The sequence below is a fragment of the Papio anubis genome, chromosome 4, assembly GCF_008728515.1.
Source record: "Papio anubis isolate 15944 chromosome 4, Panubis1.0, whole genome shotgun sequence".
Taxonomy (NCBI): Eukaryota; Metazoa; Chordata; class Mammalia; order Primates; family Cercopithecidae; genus Papio; species Papio anubis.
Genome location: NC_044979.1, coordinates 58,988,495 through 59,007,996, shown reverse-complemented (window position 1 = coordinate 59,007,996; position 19,502 = coordinate 58,988,495). Strand labels below are relative to the sequence as shown.

At 36.6% G+C, this 19,502-nt stretch overlaps 1 long non-coding RNA gene across 4 annotated transcripts in view; it reads right to left on the bottom strand.

Annotated features, from left to right (window-relative positions):
- LOC116274499 overlaps positions 1-19,502 on the bottom strand; it is a 44,814-nt gene that overhangs the window by 4,736 nt on the left and 20,576 nt on the right. For 2 of the 4 annotated variants that reach the window (XR_004183188.1, XR_004183186.1), the window contains exons 3-6: positions 16,984-17,783; positions 13,290-13,378; positions 12,014-12,103; positions 11,069-11,351 (exon numbers count right to left, since the gene is read on the bottom strand). This is a non-coding gene — a long non-coding RNA (uncharacterized LOC116274499). The remainder of the gene's footprint in view (positions 1-11,068; positions 11,352-12,013; positions 12,104-13,289; positions 13,379-16,983; positions 17,784-19,502) is intronic. The other 2 variants (XR_004183187.1, XR_004183189.1) reach the window with 2 other exon arrangements.

Below are 19,502 nucleotides of genomic sequence, written 5' to 3'. Positions count from 1 at the left end.
CTTAGCCTAATGTCAACAGCACTATTCTTACTATTTTGATGTCATTCTACCAGAAATCTTTGTATGTAGTTAGGGCTAATGAGTTACTGCCACTAAAATAGATGAATTACTTTAAAACATCAAACAAGAGACTACCTTAAAACAACAGTCTATAAAAAGAGATTCACTTGGCCGGGTAAGGTGGCTCACGCCTGTAATCCCAGCACCTTTTTTAGGCTGAGGCAGGTGGATCACCTGAGGTCTGGAGTTCGAGACCAGCTGACCAACACGGTGAAACCCCATCTCTACTAAAAATACAAAAAATTAACCAGGCATGGTGGCAGCTCCCAGCTACTTGGGAGGCTAAGGTAGGAGAATCTCTTGAACCAGGGAGGCGGAGGTTGCAGTGAGCTGAGATCACGCCATTGCACTCCAGCCTGGGCAAAAAGAGCAAAACTCCATTTCAAAAAAAAAGAGATTCACTTTTGGAAGTAATAAAATTTGCCTTTTTTGTTTCTATAACAGAACTGAATAGTGTAAGCTATTTTAGCACTGCTTATCACCACTTGGTATTATTAGTATATGAATATTCTTTAAACCCACAGCCTAATAAACCTGTCTATAAACCTGACCACAATGTATTCATGTTGAGAACTTCCTGAATTCTGCTCACTAGAAGAAAGATGTTGATATTATCTTTACTTTTATTTACTATGACCAAGTATGGCATGCAGCAGTTTGGTTTAGGAAAAGCAAATAAAATATTGTCTTTCATATATTAAGAAGTTATTAGTAATAATTAAATATATTTTCCTATCAAATTGATACCCTTATAAAAATTTATCTGCATGATCTAGCCAATACAAGACACTGTAAGACTGCTTTCAAAATTTGTTTGAGAACATTTCGTTCCCTCATGAACATTATATGTGAAACTCAGCTCTCACTATTACTGTACTCTAAAAATTATTTTAAATAAATCTGATGGAAACGAACTCAGAAGGCTATTGAATGGCAATTATTAATTTAAACAAATTTATATTCACACCTAGTTCCACAATTGCTGTGTAAAACAAGGAGGAGTTCTGTAATATTCTCTTTCTTAATATGAAGGCTGGTTATACTTTATACAAATTTATTGAGCTATATAATTTATTTGTATATGCATATTGTACATAATATGTATATTATATGTAAATAAAATTTACATTAAATGACTGATGGAGGTGAAAATGGAGAATTTTCTAAAGAAAGTTCTTCATATTATAAGCACTATTTCAAACCTTTGGGCCTAATGGATGATATTTATTGAACTAATGGTATTACAATCACTTAAAAAACATATCAAAATTTTTCCTGTCGGTATAATTTAAATAGATATTAATATTTATTTTTATACTTTTCTTAAAAGAGCTCAATTATTTGTACGTAAAATAAATTGTACACTTTTTAATACTGATCATCTATTCCAGAATTTAGAATTACTCATTTAGTTAATACCAGATTGTGTCCAAAGTTGGGGTTTTAAATATCTTAGGTAGACTCATTTATTCTTGAGGTAGCTTTAAAACAAGTAACATTACCATTCAGTAGTAGCCTGCCATAAAATGTAGTGCCAAAGTAAGTTTTCCTTTTTTTTTTTTTTTGAGACGCGGGCTTGCTCCGTCGCCCAGGCTGGAGTGCGGTGGCGCGATCTTGGCTCACTGCAAGCTCCGCCTCCTGAGTTCACGCCCTTCTCCCGCCTCAGCCTCCCGAGTAGCTGGGACTACAGGCGCCCGCCACCGCGCACGGCTAATTTTTTGTATTTTTAGTAGAGACGGGGTTTCACCGTGTTAGCCAGGATGGTCTCAATCTGTTGACCTCGTGATCCGCCCCTCTCGGCCTCCCAAAGTGCTGGGGTTACAGGCGTGAGCCACCGCGCCCGGCCAAGTTTTCTAACAACGGTATTTTATTTGTAAATCTGTGTAGACTTCACAGCTAATTCACATACAAATATTATTCTAGTCAGCTGGGTCCAAAAATAATAAAAATGAAAATGGTAAAAAATCCTTGCTGCAGGAGTTCAAACTGAAACTTTATGAGGAAAAATATTATTTTATGATTAGATATTAAAAAGTCATGAAATTTGCCTTAGTCATCAACATTCTAAACATCAAAGAGATTGAAAAGTAAGGTTAGAATAAAATGTAATATCAGGTTATTTCTAATTTGAGAAATAATTTAGGAAATGAGTGAGAAACTCTAACTGTGAATATTCATAAAACAATGAACTGATAGTCCCAAATGCCTATGTATTTTCAAGCTATTCCACAATTGTAAGCAACATATAAGTTGATATTCATTTTAAAAATAACAGTTATCAGATAGTATTGATTTTCTTTTCCTTTCTTTTCTTTTGAGGTAGGGTCTCAGTCTGTCACCTGCGCTGGAGTGTTGTGAGGTTATCATGGCTCACTGCTGTCTTGACCTCCTGGGCTCAAGTAACCCTTCCATCTTGTCTGGAGTACTCTAGAGTACACTGGGGCTACAGGTGTGCACCTCCATGCCCAGATAATTTTTAAACTATTTTTTGTAGAGATGTGGTCTCCCTATGTTGTCCAGATTGATCTCGAGCTCCTGGCCTCAAACAAGCCTCCTGCCTGGGCCTCCCAGACTGCTAGGGTTATGGGTGTGAGTCACTGAGCCTGGCCAGACAGTATTTCTAAATTACTGTTTTCTTCTTCTAATTAAAAAATTACTTGGAAGTATTGAAACATAGATGTCAGTTCTTGCTGAGAGGAGAAATAAATTCCATTGGTGTTTAGGAGGCATTAACTATTAAATCTGCTGATGAAGTTATATGGGGGTTTGTCAAACACCATCCACATGTCTCCTCAGAGCTTCCTGGACTTGCCTAGCTTTCAGACCCTATATTACTCTCCCCACCACAGCTACCACTGCAGAATTTGGGATCTCACTTCACCAGAGGCTGCCATAGGGACCAGGACACAACAAAGAGGTGCAGGCCAGGGCAAATTTTGACCAATAGGTGGTAAGAGACACAAAAGAGACAGCAGATAAATTTTCTATTTTTCCTGCCAATGGACTGTTTCATTACGCAAGTTTTCCAGACATGTCATTTTAAGGCTTGTCAGATAGTGATAGATAATATATCCCCTTGCATTTTTTTTCAATCTTCTTTGCCTCACTTTCTTTATCTCTCACTTTTAGTGCCCTAGGATTATACTTTCAATTAATTAGCATATTAATATATAGGCTTCCCTCCACCTAAGGAACCAAAATTAAGACAGGGATTCAAGCTAATAAGGAAAATTAAATACTACTAATCTAATCCATAGATGTAAAAAATCTTTAATAATGAAATGACAGGGTTTTGCCATGTTGCCCAGGCTGATCTCAAACTCCTGGGCTCAGGTGATCCTCCCACCTCGGCCTCCCAAAGTGCTGGGATTACAGGTGTGAGCCACCACACCTGGCAGGTCACTGGTTTTAACTAGGGTTATAATTAGTTAGCACAGGTTAATTTTTAACTACATCTACATTGTAACCTCCACTTTCTGCTAATACACCTTCCTAGAGTTGCCATTTATTGAGATAGGAAGACTGTGGACAATAGTTTTGTGTTGGTAACGGTGGTGGAGAGTTATTAGTAGTTCAGCTTTGGATACTTAAACTTGAGGTGACTATTGGTATTGGGCATCCAAGTAGAGATATAAATAAGGCAGTTGTTTATATGAGTCTGAATTTTGGAGAGAGGATCAGCATGAATGTATTAATGCAGGGACCCTCAGCATATAGATGGGATATTATACTATACTATGAGATTAGATGAAATCCCATAAAGACTGAATATTGACATGGGGAGAATATCTTGAAGGACAAAGTCCTAGAAGGTTTCCATATTTAGAGATCAGGTAATGAAGATAAAACATCAAGGAGACTGAGAAAGTGTCCAGAGGGAGAGAAAAACCCAGAGAATGGTATATTTTAAATGTCAAGAGAAAAAAATAATATTTCAAGGGGGAGAAAGTCAGTTAATGGGTTCAATAATGTTGACAGGTCAGTGAAAATAAAATGGACTAAGAATACAGGCTGGATAGTGCAGTGTAAAGTATGATGGTGAATTTAATAGAAGCGTATTTTGTGAAAAATCGATTAGAAGATTTAAGAGCATATGGGAGTAGGGGAAGTGGGTACAGACACAACACATTCAAGGAATTTTGGTACACAGGGAAAGAAAGAAAGGAGATACAAGTAGGATTTCAAAATTTTCAAAAGCCATTCTAAAGGTAAAGGATGATTTGGGGGATGTTTACACTGGAAGTTGGGAGACTAGTTGAAGGTGTTGCTGATTCAACCGAGCAACAGTGAAGGGCAGCTCTGAGGTAGGGGCAATAGTAATGGAAAAGAAAAAATGGGGTTGAAGACCATGTAGAAAGAAGACGGAGAAAGTGATAATTTGGATGTGTGGTTAATGAAGACAGGCAGGGCAAATTAGTATTTTTTGAAAATCTACTATGGATTTCATGTTATGTGCTTTTATATATTATATAGACAAAATGGATGAAGTGAGAGCCTGCATATTTGCCACAGGGAGGAGCCCAAGCCAGAGCAGAGGTGCAATTACTCCTGTAATTGAGAGAGGGGAGCATTCGTGTGGTGGCAGATTACCATTCAATCTCCCCCCACAAATCTGTGAATTTGGTACTGCTGCCCCACTGTATTTTTTTTTTTTTTTTTTTTTTGAGATGGAGTTTCACTCTTGTTGCCCAGACTGGAGGTGCAATGGCACAATCTCAGCTCACTGCAACCTCTGCCTCCTGGGTTCAAGAGATTCTCCTGACTCAGCCTCCCGCATAGCTGGGATTACAGGCATGCGTCACCACGCCCGGCTAATTTTCTATTTTTAGTAGAGATGGGGTTTCACCATGCTGGTCAGGCAGGTTTTGAACTGCTGACCTCAGATGATCTACCCACGTCGGCCTCCCAAAGTGCTGGGATTGCAGGCATGAGCCACCACACCCAGCTGCTGCCCCATTTTTATAGAAGAGGAACTTGAAGATCAAATAATGTGTTTTACACGCCAAAGAACACCAGTTAAGTAGTCCAAGAGCTGTGTTTAAGCCAGATTGTTTTGGCTTCAAAATACACAGTTTTCTCATTCTAGATAGAATTCCTTCAATAGAACTAAAGGAGCAATAGGACTACAGGATTTCTGGCTTGACCAGTTAGGTAGCTAGTGGGATCATTAACGAAAGTATGCAATATTGGGTGGAGGTAAAAGATGATGTGTGCAGTTTTGGATATGACGGTTGTGAAAGACCTGTGATGTAAGCAATTAGATATGCACAGAAGCATTTGCACATGCCACTCCAGAGATCGAAAGATATCTCCTCTGGTGTAGATACAGAGTCAGAGGCATTCATCTAATCTTCCAGTGAGAGGGAATAGAATTATAAGAGAGGAGGACTTACATAGAACTTTGGAGATTAACCATCTTTTAACAGAGGCAAAAGGGCTCACAGAGGAGACCAAGACTAATCAGATAGTTCAGTACACCATCAAAAGAAATGATTTTCACAGATGGTAATAGAGAAGAGAATTTCAAAAGGATCTAGTACTTAACAGGAAAACGCAGCAGTTTATTTAAAAATGTGCATTGAAACATTTTCCTTGATGTTGGAAATTAGGTCATCAGGGATCCTTGAGAGAAAAGCAGTTTGTTGGAAGGATGGAGGTAAAAAGGAGCATTGGAATTTATTAGGACTACTCTTTCAAAGAACTTGTCTGAGAAGGGAAGGGCATATAAAGAGGAATATAGAGTCATACACCATTTGGATTTTTAAAGATAGGTTAGCCTTAAATGTAATTTTATTTTTATGGTTATTTTTAAAAAATCAAGTGCTAATTATGTGTTAATGTTCTTGCACTTTATACGAAGTGTTGTGTTTCCTTCTCACAAAACAATTTTTGAGGCATCCATGAGATAACTCTCCTTATTTTTAAGACAAGCCTAGTAAAGCACAGAAAGGTTAAAAACTTGCCCAAGATTAACTAGCTAGAGTTAGAGCCAGGATCAGACCCGGGAAGTCTGACTCAAGAGCCCTTGTATGTAACCATTGCCTCTTGAGTAAGAGTTAGGAGGGGTAGAGATGGAAAATCCTGGAGAAAGAAGACAAAATGAGTGGAGTGAGAGCCTGAGTGTCTGGAACAGGGAGGAGCTCAAGCCAGAGCAGAGGCACAGAGTTACTTCTGCAGTTCAAAGAGGAGAGCATCAGTGTGGTGGCAGATGTTTCCAATGTAACTAGAAAACTATTTTTTTCTGCACACAAAATAGCTAATGTAAATATATAATTTTTCGTAACAGTTTAATTTTTTTCAAGTTTATTTACTTTGTAAGCCATTTTTTTTCTTTTGTAGAAAATTTACTAAATACTAAATACCTATACTAAATACTGGTAACTATCAGGGAGACTTTGCATTTTCTGTTCAATCAACCAGTCTGTTCATGCATATTAGTTATTGTAGCTTTATTTTACATTTGATTTATTTATAAAACAAATACTGAGCATCTACGCTGTGCTCGATGTGTTGTTTTGATATACATGATGAGTAAGATCAATAGACACATACATGCTCAGACCCCCACTTACAGTGTATTCCAGGGATCAGCAAACTTTTCTTTACAGGACTGTAGAGTAAACCCTTTAGGCTTTATGGAGCCATTCTGCTCTGCTGCAATCACTCAACTCTGCCACTGTAGCTAAAAGCAGTCAGACAATATGTAAATGAAGACTGTGGCTGTATTCTGATAAAAATTTATTTATAAAAACAGGCATGGCCTGCAGGCTGTAGCTTGCTGACCCCTGTTCTAGGCTGGCAATACAGTTATCTGGATGATGAACTGTCAAATAATAGTGAAAAAATATTTTGGAAGTGACAATGGAGATTTAAGAAACTTTACTTCTTTTTTTCTGACTGAACTCTAATTCCATGATGTTTGTGGTTAAGGTAGAGTAACAGACATCTTGGTTTGTCCCAGGCAGTTCAGGTTTATGCCTATGATCTCAGCCTTATGATAAACAGAACCACCCCACCACGCTTTTCACTCTTTGAAATTTTCCAGTTAGTATGATAAACTGTACAGTTGCCCTAAATTTAGGAGCTAAAAAAAAAATCTTTCTCAATAGGAAAAAGAAGCAGATCTCAATTAAGGCAAAGCTATGGCAGGAAGATATAAAGGACATATAGGATTTTCTTTACTGAAGCAGGTTTTCCAGAGGCCATATTAGGAAAGGGTGGGAAGGGAGGAAAATTGGAATTTTTATTTATTTGGGTGCATTAAAAATGAAGGGGAAATAAAAGGGAGAATGGGAAGTAAAGAGAGTCTGGGAGAGGAATTAAAGCGATACACTGTTTTATTTGATCAATATTACATATGGAATATTAGTGCTAGCTTGTTATGTCTCCTTTAAGAGAAGCCTAGCCGAGATTCTTGTTTTATACCTACTAGGAAGCAAGGCAAGTTTGTTCTTCAGGCAAAAGTTCACAGAGGAAATAATCTAATGAAAGAAGCTATTCTCAGAATATTTACATTCCTATTTTCTAAATGTAGTTGGTTTTCAGAAAACATCTAGAGATTGAGATAAGCATTCAAATTTAGAATGTTTATCCAAACCAGGTCTTTAAAGCTACACTCTTATACGTATTTCCTGTTGATTTGTAAGTCCAGTATTTTCTCTCTACCTGCTGCCTCCTCTTTTCCTAGCAAGAGCAAATATCATCTCCTTGGTAAAGTTTTCCTGGTATTAGTCACTCTATCTTCTGTACTCCCCTATGACACTGAACTCACACATATACTTAGAAATAGATTTGCTATGAAGAAAATGATGCTTCAGTTTCAGGGTAAGCTCCTTTGGAGCCCTTGCCATGTGTTCATATGGGTATATGCTTTTGTGACTTTAGCAAATGTAAGAGTTTTTTAAAAACTGCCATTGGATAAGTCACATTGCTTCTCCTATTTAACACTCCCTAGTGCCTGTGGTCTGGGGGAGGCTACAAGCATTTCTGGGATCTAAGGCAATACACTGAGCATGGAGTTAGGAGGTTGTGTTTACGTGCTTTAAGTCATTTCCAAGTGCAGTTGTGTTACTGCTGGCCTAGCAGTTCATGTAGAAATAGTTTCCAGAAGGACTCCTGCTAACTCCTCTGCTGGTTCACTCAGCTTTTTGAAACACCCAAGAAGTGCAAGTCAAAGGTTACGTGATGGTTTGCAGGTATCCTTTACGCAAATTTATACGTATGAAAGAGAAAGAAGGAGGATGCAGGATTTGTCTTAGGGGTAGGGAGCTTCCTTAGCTGAGGTCACAGCCTTCTCTGGGAAGCCCGCATCGTGTGACTAAGGCAGGAGAGGTAGACGGCCAGCATGGGACTCTTCCATGGGCTACCACTGGCCTGGCAAAGGCAATGTTAGGACTGCTTGGCAATTCCACTCGTTCTGCAGCCCAGTTCTGCTTCCTCTCTTTCCCTTTCACAGTTATTACTCTCTAAGAAACATCTTATACTCCTGTCTCCTCCTCAGCATCTGCTTCTGGGTAATCTAATTTCTGACAATGATCTTGGTTTGGCAAATTCTGTTAAAAATAATTTTCAGATAAAAGGTAAAATTATGATTCTCATGCAGATGTAATCATGAACAATATGTTAAATAAAGTGTTTATTTTACTCATGGTATTGGGAAACCAAGCAGATGTTAAAATTGATTTAAAATGAAAGTTAAAACAGCCAAAAGTAATATAGCTATTTAGACAAATTGCAACAACCTTTAGTGGCTATAAATGACTTCCTACAATTAAAAATTAAACATAATATTTACTCTAATATTTGCTTTATTATTCAAACATATGCTTTCTAATAGAAATACAAACCTAATCAGACTTATTTAAACAATTACATAGAAAAATATGATCAAATTTAGTATCCTTGAAATATAAGTACTGAATTACATATTGACTAAACTAAAAGCATGTGGAATATAGATAAATGCATGATAATTTAGAATAATATTGTCAACATGTTAAAAATGTATACAATTGTGTCTGACCAGATATTTCTTCGGGACACAATTCAATTTTCTCTTGCTATAGGATTACAAATTCACAAATGGGATAAGGTGTCTATTGAGTCATTTTCAAGTCCAATTAAAAAGGTATAAATTCTGTCATAATTAAAACTTTTAGAAAAACATGTCTCAAGTCTTCTGGAAATTTGTGGACTTTAATATTTTATAATATTATTGCTTGAATTTTCCAATTCAAATGTTTGAAGTGTGACAACAGATCTAAAATGATTGATGCAAGTAAGTTTAAATGATGTGTTTGATATTTTAAGGGAGCTATTTATTCCTCACAGTCGAGTGATGTGTATGGGTAGTTATTTGTACAAATTTTTCACATTGAATGGAAGAATAGAGTCCTTTGTATTCAAGAAGATATTTGGGAGCTTAGTCTAAAGATACAGAATTGCTCTAGGAAAACACAATAGAAAACAGGCTGTATTGTTCTTCCTTAAAGAGTACAAAAGACAATCAAACAAGTGAACTAAAGTATGGTAATTATTGAGAATGTTGATGATACCCTTAAGATTAAGCCACAGAAAATAAATGTTTCTCTGTGGGTAAGTTTTCTGAAAAATCTATTAAGGGAGGTGGCACATTCCTGCTTTCCACCTTGCACAAAGCAATCCATTTGTGTAATCTACCAAATCATATTTCTTGATTTAGCTTATAGAGCATGGACGGCACAATTGATTACTGGATAGATAACAAATAGATGTGACAAAAAGAAAAAAAAAGAAAGAGGAAACAGCTAAAATGAAGACAATAAAGATGCCATTTGCAGAAGAGCTCTGACTCGTCCAGATTTGAAGAAGCAGACACCTATGCATTCAATTTAGTTTACAAGGCAGCCTCCAACAATGAAGATGAATTAAAGACTCAGGGAACAAATGCCCTTGATGTTAATTCCTTTACAGTTCTCATTCTCTGTAAAACTGCTTAGAGATTGGACAGATGAGACCTAATCTTTTTATTCATGTTTTTGTAATTTTAAAATCAATTGCTCTCTGCTGCTGCTCAGATACTGACAGCTAGATCCATATTTTAAATGATGAGAGTCTAGATTTTGGAAGAAATATAAGAAACAAAGCAAAAACCATTATTCTAGATTAATACTTTTTAAATCAGGAACTTTAATGGCCAAACAATCACATTAGAATTTATCATTATAGTTTTAGAATAGGGAATGACTTGCTAGCATGGGAAGTACCCTTGCATTGACCTCAGATGATAAATCTTTTTTTTTTTTTTTTTGAGACGAGTCTCACTCTATTGCCCTGACTGGGGTGCAGTGGTGTGATCTCGGCTCACTGTAGCCTCCACCTCCTGGTTTCAAGCGATCCTCCTCTCCTGAGTAGCTGGGACTACAGGCATGTGCCACCACGTCTGGCTGATTTTTAGATTTTTAAATTAGAGACAGGGTTTTGCCATGTTGGCCAGGCTGGTCTTGAACTCCTGACCTCAGGTGATCTGCCTGCCTTGGCCTCCCAAAGTGCTGGGATTATAGGCATGAGCCACCGCGCCTAGTCGCAGATGATAAGTTTTTGATGACTGACTCTATTATTGATGAAAATATTAAAAGGGTTTGTACTGGGTTGTAAAATGTCATAATCCCACTCTTTAGATCAATAGAATAATGAATTTTAGTAATTATTTCACACAGGTACTGGAAACTCTCTTAAGTTCCTTCCTTAAAGAAAAAAAGCACATTATCTAAACCAGCTAGTTCATGCTGTCTACTAATTATGATTATTAACATGGTCCTTGCCTTAAGGATAAGTATATAATATGAGGACTAAGAAATTTATTAGGCTCATGCATATGCGTATTTACCACAAACACAGTGACGTGACCCATTTCAGGCAATGAATTCATAAAGGCATCTTATTTTGGGGATTCCCACCAGCCCTTTACATTTATTGAGTGGCAATATCTCATCCCTTACTCATCCCTTACTCATGGATGCACACTTACACTGAACTATGACTTGATTTTTCTGGTTGTTTTTGGTAATCAAAATCCCTATGCACATTTACCCATCTCAATTCCAAAATTAAGCAAACTTCATTTTTAGTTTCTTCTCTTCCTTCCAGTGATTTCTTGTCTTGTCATCTTGCGGCTGCCTTTGCTCTCAATAACTCTGTCTTATTGAAGGAATAGATTTTTTAGCATTTCTTTTGTACTCGTGACTGTGCTAGGCCATGGGTGTTCAACAGTAAACCAGACACATGGTTCTTTCCTTCAAGGAGTTTGCAGTCTGCTCAGGGGAAAAACATAATAAACATTTCAAAACAAACTTACATAAATAATTGTCATGAAATAAGCAAATGAAAGAAACCTAAATAAATTATTGTCATGAAATATGCAAATGAAAGAAACATGTACAAATCTATGATTATTTTCCCTCAGGAACACCCAAAATCTGATGGTACCTCTGCAGATATTCCCATTCTAACCTTGTGGAAGAAGCAATGCTCCTTATTCCCCATGGTACAACTAAAATTAAGTTCCAAAGTTTAACCAAGTTTTACTGAAGGTCTGGGAATACTTGAATGTATGGGATAGAATGAGAAGCCCCTCCTGAAGTTTTAGAGCCCGTGGGACAAACCCTATTTGCAAAGTCCATACCTGTTGCTGGCACGCTTCAAGAGATGTAGGGTTCATTTTCACCCATGTGAATCTGCAGTCATTTCTACACCTTACCATCTAGGCCCAACTGCTCTTGGACCAAGAGAGGAATAAACATTTTCCAGTCAGAGGCCAATGCCTTGGATGACTGAGTGTAAGTCTATCCTTTTTGTTCCAGAAGTGTGCTCTCAACATTAAGAACTAATCAAGACACAATAGCTCACATTAAGCATCCAAAACCCAGATTATTCAGCCTTTAATAATACTATTCTTAGGACAAAAACCACTTACTCTGAGTAGCTTTTCTCCAAATCTAGTCCAATTCCTTGTTGGAAACTTCATTGTGTTATGAGCAGAAGAGGTCAGTTTTGTGTGTCCAACCTGTTATTGATTTAGACAAATACAGCCTTTCGGGAACTTCTTGGGCAAAAACACATAGATATCTCAAGAACAAATCATGATCTTCAGTTACAGATTGATCTAAATTCAAATTTTAGTACAAAAGATTTTCTCAATATTGGGAGCACATGCAATTTGAATTTATACGTGGATTCAAAGCATCTGATTTTAAACCAGCTTATCAATGATCAGGACTTGTAAGAACAATTTATAGGGAGTTGCTTTATCAGTTCTTGTCTACAGGGTATCATCAAAAGTTCACTTTTAAGAAAAAAGTAAATAATTTCCTTAAAGATATTTAATTATTCTCCTAAAAGGGTAAAAACTGCTTATAAGTTCCTCAAATCATAATTTTTCCAGTTCAGATCCATCAAGTACCTGATTAACCGTATTTGACTCTAAGCACAACTGTGCCATGTAAGGCCTGAGTTCTTATCTTTTTACCTCTGTGCTCTAGCATCTAGTCAGTGACTGCCTGCCAACATTTAATAAAAGCCTGAATGAATTACCTATCAATTAAAGTTCAACCACTTAATAGTTTTATGACTGGGCCACTTATTTAACCAATCAAAGGCTCAGTCATGTCATCTCTAAGTTTGCAATGGGGTTATCGGGAGAATTAAAGGTCTAGCATGTCATTAGAGCTTGCTATTGTTATTATTGTTGTTTTTAATGAATTCTATGACTCTGATTAAAGGTAGATTCAGGAGCAGTGGGCTCCAATCAAGAAACAGAGAATCAAGCTGAGAAAAGGTCCAATGCATCAGTAAAATGATTTATTCATGTTGAAAAACCATAGACAGGAAACCACGGGCATAATGACAGGTTCTAAATGTGACTGGACTGAGGTAATCAGGAAACACTATTACAGCTAAAGACCTTCACACATATTCTCTTTGTTATGGAGTCTTAGATTTAAAAAAATTATTTATTACTATTGTCTAGCAATGGGTCCACCCTTTTATATTAGTAGGAAAAAGACATATTGGAGATGCTTTGAAAGGTGGCCTTATACAAATAGATTTTTACACTTGCAAACAAGCCCCAGATCCCAGGTCTGTTATTGTTTTTCACAATTTCAAACCAATTTTTCAGGCAAATTTTAATGAACATATGAAATGTCACCTATAGCAATATATTAGTGATAGACTGCTGTTTTGAAAAATACCTGCAGACAAGGAGAAGCTTTCTTTATGTCAAATGTATTACAGTTTTCTTCCTCTTACTACTTCATTTCAGTTTCCCCTGGAAAATGTCCTGGAAATGTATGGAATAAAAAATGGATGATTGGGTAATGGTTACCCAACAATGTTAATACACTTAATTCTACTAAATTGTATGCTTAACAAGAGTAGAAACGGTAAATATTATGTTACGTATAATTTAAAATACCACAATTTTAAAAAATGGATTACTGGGTATAACAGTAATAGATTCATGTATAAATATGATTGTGCTAAATAACAAAGCCCACATTTATTTTCATTTTTTAGAGACAGGATTAGGTAATGATGGGCAGAGAAGTGATAGAGGGCATCAACATCTCCCTTTTTTCTCTGTCTTTCCAACATCTCTCTTCTTTCTGTCTCCAGCCAGCTTCCATCAGCTACCCCTGTCTGCTCCACGGACTCCAACATCATAAACTTTGAACAGTTGGGGTCTTTTAAAAGAATTAATCTGAATCTTTTAACAGCTATATTTCTCTGGCTGGGATGAAGGAGTGAGGCTTTAAGTTATCCCTGTGAAGCTCGATGAAATTTTTGGTTAGTACATGGCCAAAAAATGAAAATACATTTAAATGCCAATATTTTTGCTCCTCGACAGCTGTAGAGACAGGGTTAGGGTTTGCTTTCTTTTATCTTTTAAGAGATTGGGTCTCATTATGTTGCCCAGGCTGGTCTCAAACTCCTGAACTCAAGCCATCTTCCCGTCTCAGCATACAGAGTAGCTGGGACTGCAGGCACACACCCCCATACCCAGACTCGGTTTACAGTTCTGAATGTAAAGAAAAATTTGTGCTTCAGTGGAAAACTACAGATTATTAGGCCCTAGAGAATACCTCTTCATGTTATCTGATTCTGATTCTTTGGAAGCTATTTTACCACTGTGTTAAATGTAGATAACTGATAATAATGCAAAAAAATTATTGTCTACAGACATAAGAAATTTTTCCTTTCTGGAGAGACGTTTAATTTACTGCAATTTTCCCTCCCCTCCTTCTGGAAAAACAGTTTTGCACCCATCTGCACATTTACTTCAATATTCCTGATCTATAAATGCATCTGTTCATGATTTCTTGTTTGAACCAGTTATAATATCTGCCTGTTTTTAAAAATTGATTGAGTTAAATAACAATGAACAACTGTTTATTTTTATATCTGTGTGAGCATCATGATTTTACCATTGTGTGAAAATTATCTGTTAACAAGGACAAGAAAAGATGTTTATTTTCCTTTAAACATAAGGGAGAGAAAAAGAGTATGTTTATAAATTTGTCTTTTATCATATTTGAAATTATATTTTGTAATAAAGATTGTATTATTAACTGAAACATATATAAAAATGTTGAGTAGTTTTCTCAAATCCATATTGTTTTTGGAGCCCTATTTTAGTACAAAATTTATACTGTGGCTCATCTGTTAACTAAAATTCCAAAAGATTGTGCAAAAATGAACCATAGGTAGCATCTTACATTTTTTTCTACAGAAAAAATTTTCCACAGTAACTAAGGAAAAAAAAGTGTGGCACAGATTTTGACAAAAGCTCATTAAGTAAAATTTAAAGTATTTTCAATAAAATATGATTAGTAGATTTTAGTTCCAAATAAAATATGCTTCTTTTCTCATTTAAACATTTTATGGATGGTGCAAGTGTGTGTGTGCCCATGTGTGCAGACAGAGTGCGTGGGGAGACATTTTAAAAATCACTGCATTTCAAAAACACATGCTTTAGCTTCTACAGTGTCTTTAATGAGGACTTTTGAGATGGATTAAACATTTCCTTTTGACTGTAATGCTGCAAATATGAAAAAGAAATCATGTTATAACTGGATATGTCAGAGAGGGAAAAAAGTAGCAATAGGTGTTGCTATCAGAAATTTGTTTACCTGTGTACCTTGGAAAACATTCACTGGCTGGCTAAGATTTCTAAATATTGCTAAATATTTCTAGTAAATGTATGCTTTTAGCATGCTACATCAATGAAGAGATCTGGAGGCACTGGTTGAGACAGTAAATATTGACAATAATCTACAGTGAGTTTTATCATTAACTATGCCACTGGAAGGACCCTCATCAAACTCTTTCATTCTCCCAAGATATGTATATTAGTCAGTTCTCCAGAGAAAGACAGCCTATATATATATATGTTATATATGTAACTCCTATATATATGTTTATGATTATATATCTCCTATATTCCATATATGTCCTATATATTCCACATATATATACTATATATTCCATATATATATATGGAATTGACTCTTGCTATTATGAAGGCTGACAAGTCCCAAGATTTGCCATTGGCAAGCTAGAGACCCAGTAGAGTTGATGGTGTAGTTCTTATTTGAAGGCTGGCAGGCTCAAGGCTCCAGAAGAGCCGATGTTTCAGTTTGAGTCCAGAGGCAGAAAAGAACTGATGTTCCAACTCATCACAGGCAGACAAAAGAATCAAGCCTTTATGTTCTCTGTGGTCCATCAATTGACTGGATGAAGCCCGCCCACATAGTAAAGGGGAGGTCAATCCCCTTTACTCAGTTTACTGATCCAAATGTTAATCTCATCCAGAAATACCCTCACAGACACATCCAGAAATAATGTTAGAACAAATGTATGGGCACTCCATGGCCTAGTCAAGTTGATACATGAAATTAACCATCAGAGTAGGTTAGCAAGGCTCAGGGCCTGAGAGATTTTGTGTTAACACATCTTTAACATGTTCCTAGAAATCTATTTCTCTAGATAGAAGGGATCTAGAATGTTCACTTGCACACAGTGTTCCTAGTCCACATTAGCTTCTACACATTCTAATGTGTATGCTTTGGTGATCTGGGCTTGGAGTTCTGGTAGGGTCAGTTGGTCATGTATTTACATTTGATTTTGAACGAAGATAATATTTGCTTTCCTGTTAGTCCAGAGTTTCTGAAATCTGTTACTTCAATTCCAGAAACTGTTGATAAATAAAATAATACTTTAGCTGGGAAATAATGTAAAGAGGGTAGGAAGTAAATATTTTCTCATCTAAGTGGAGAATTAGGACCACAAAAAACTATTTAATATGATATACTGATATTAACAAAAGTGAAAGAATGAGATTCAATATTTATCTTTTATTCATATTATATAGTGCCCTCGGAACTTCTTATAAATTGAATCAGTTAATTCTCATAATAATCCTATTTGGTGGGCTTTGTGATTCCTAGTTTATGGAAAAAAAAATTGCTTAAGAACCATAGTTGAAATTGGTACCCTGGTTTGTTTCATTTCAGATGCACTATGTTCTTCCCACTTTATCATGACTCTCACAGGATCTATGGATTCTGCATTCTCTATCATTGCCTTTTCCTTTTTCAAAACGTCAAATATGAAAATCATGAAAAAGCTAAATATTTTAATGTGTATATTATTGTTTCCACATTTCATAAACATTCAAAATATTCTTTAATTTGGAATATTTAACATATGAAAGTATGCCATCTTCAGATTTGTGTGTGGGGGGGAGTGTATGTGTGTGTGTGTGTGTACCTGTGTATACATATATCTATATATATATGTTTATTTTTGTAAACTTAGTTGTTGTGAATACTTTCTAGAATCTGGATACCACTAGATTAACTGGTGAAATTAAGATTTTTGACTTACAAAATTGAGGAACAGAACTTGTATCCATGGTGACTTCACGAATGTGCCGACACCTGGCAAAGCTCACTGGGAAACATCTTGTCAGCCTCTTTCAGAAATGCACATGAAAAGAGAAACAGGATAATGAGAAATTCATTGAAAAGCAACTCATGAGTAATAGAAAATTTAAAAAGTACAACTGAACTCATATTTATATCCCATGTGCCAGTCACTGTGGAAGCAATGATGAAAGAAATATGATCCTGGCCCTCAAAGAGCTAATATTTTTTATAGGGAGAGATAGCACATACATAAAAATCACAACAAACATTAAAAGTGATGGGCACTGTAAATAGAAACACAAGGCAAAAATGTTCTTGAGGGGAGAAATTTGAATCGAGGCTTGAGTAAAGGTAATATTTCTGAGGGAACATGGGTAGGTGGGGCAGTGAGAAATAATGTGAATAAGTGCCCTGTGGTGGAGGTGAGTCAATCAGGAATGTCGCATGAGAGGGCTGCATCCCCCACTACCAGCCCTCCCACTGACTGGTATGTTTAAGAGTTTGAAGTAATTTGACCTTCATATGGTTAATTCCAATAGATGAATTTTAGTTATTCTCTCTGATGTGTCAGCAGACATTGAGACTTAATCACTTCCTGCATTTAGAAAGGCTTCCTTCCTTTAGCTTCTTTGTCTCTTCTGTCTCTGAAAATTCTTATCTTCAATAGCTGCCCTCAAATTTACACGTCTGTCACATGTCTTCTCCAAGCTCCATTTGTCTCCTCTAAGTGGTTCCATAGGCAGATAAAAGTTTTTATACCTGAAATTGAAAATAAACATGTTCTTTCTCCTCCTCCTCCATTGCAAGCCTGGAATCACTCCAGTTCTTTTTCAAAGCAAATAGCATAATCATCTAACTAGTTGCTAAAATCAGCAATTCAAGAGTCATCCTTGATACCTCTCTCTCCCAGATAACACCGGATCCAGTGCATCCAAACTCGTGTCAATTTTACCTCCCAGCTATCTCTCACATCCACCTCTTCTCTCTCCCTCCCTCATTGTTCTTTAACTAGGCTGGCTTATTTTGGTTTCTAGAATGTACCTTGCTTCTTTTTGCTTTGAGGATTTTGCACATGCAGTGTATATTATTTGGAATTTTCTATCCCAACCATCCCACCATTAAAAACTGTTATTGTTTTCAGACCACAGCTAAAATACAACTTTCTTTCTTTTTTCTTTTTTGTTTCTTTTTTTGAGACGGAGTCTTGCTCTTGTTGCCCAGGCTGGAGTGCAATGGCTCTCTCTGTGCTCACTGCAAACTCCGCCTCCTGGGTTCAAGTGATTCTCCTGCCTCAGCCTCTCGAGTAGCTGGGATTACAGGCATGCACCACCAAGCCCAGCTAATTTTGTATTTTTGGTAGAAATAGTGTTTCTCCACGTTGGTCAGGCTGGTCTCCAACTCCCGACCTCAGGTGATCTGCTTGCCTCAGCCTCCCAAAGTGCTGGGATTACAGGAGTGAGCCACTGTGCCCAAATACAACTTTCTTGATGATGATTTTTTTCATCCTCCAGATTAGAATTTTTTCTTGGTTATATCTTCTCATAACTCCTGTAGTTCTCCTTTGCATCAGTGTCACAATTATACTTACAAGGTTAATTTTATAATTACTTAACAAATTAGTTCATTAGTCACCAGTGGGCTATAAATTACATGAGGGAGAGAACTGGCTGTCTTGTCCTAATGCATAATAGAAGTTAAATATAAACTTGATGAATGGATGGCAGAATGAATAAACCAGAGGCAGGGAGGCTGGAAAGGAGGCAGTAATTTAGGCTTGTATTATTGTAGAAGTAGGTAGGCTGGAATAGATGGAAAAGTTTTGAGGTAAAAAATGCATAACACAAACTTAGCAACTAAAATATAGTTTTGAGGAATGGTTTAAGAACATAAGATGTGTTTACTTTTTGGATGCAGGGATTTAGGCGAAGGGAGAATCAAGGAGAACTCCTAAGTTTCAAAGTTGGTTGTTCATTGACTCTTTAGTGTGAGAAGTGCTCAGGGCTGAGACCAGAGGCCAGGGAATATCAACAGGAAGGGGTTGAGGGCAGCAGCAGAACCGAGAAAGGATAAACCCAAGGGAAGAGAAAGTCTTCATTGTGAATGATATAAGTATACTGTTCCTTATAAAGATTCTGCTCTATATAATTATTTAATTAATTATTACGGACTCATAGATTCCTATTTTATTCAATAGATTATAATAAATTTATATGATAATTTATTTTAAGGATGAAATTATCCCAGAAATGGCCACTGGGAGCCCTTTCAATCTGGCTTCTATATCCTTTGAAGATGTTCTCTTTTGTTGAGCATTTCTTGACTTTCTCACACAAATATATTTCAGGCTCATCTTGTATTGTTTTTCTCTCCAGCCTTAAAGTCAGCAATTTTTTTTTTTACTAGGAGTTCTGGTTCTTTTTAGTAGAAAATAGTATTAGAAGTCAAGATCTGGGTGCTGGTTGTACATTTGCACACATG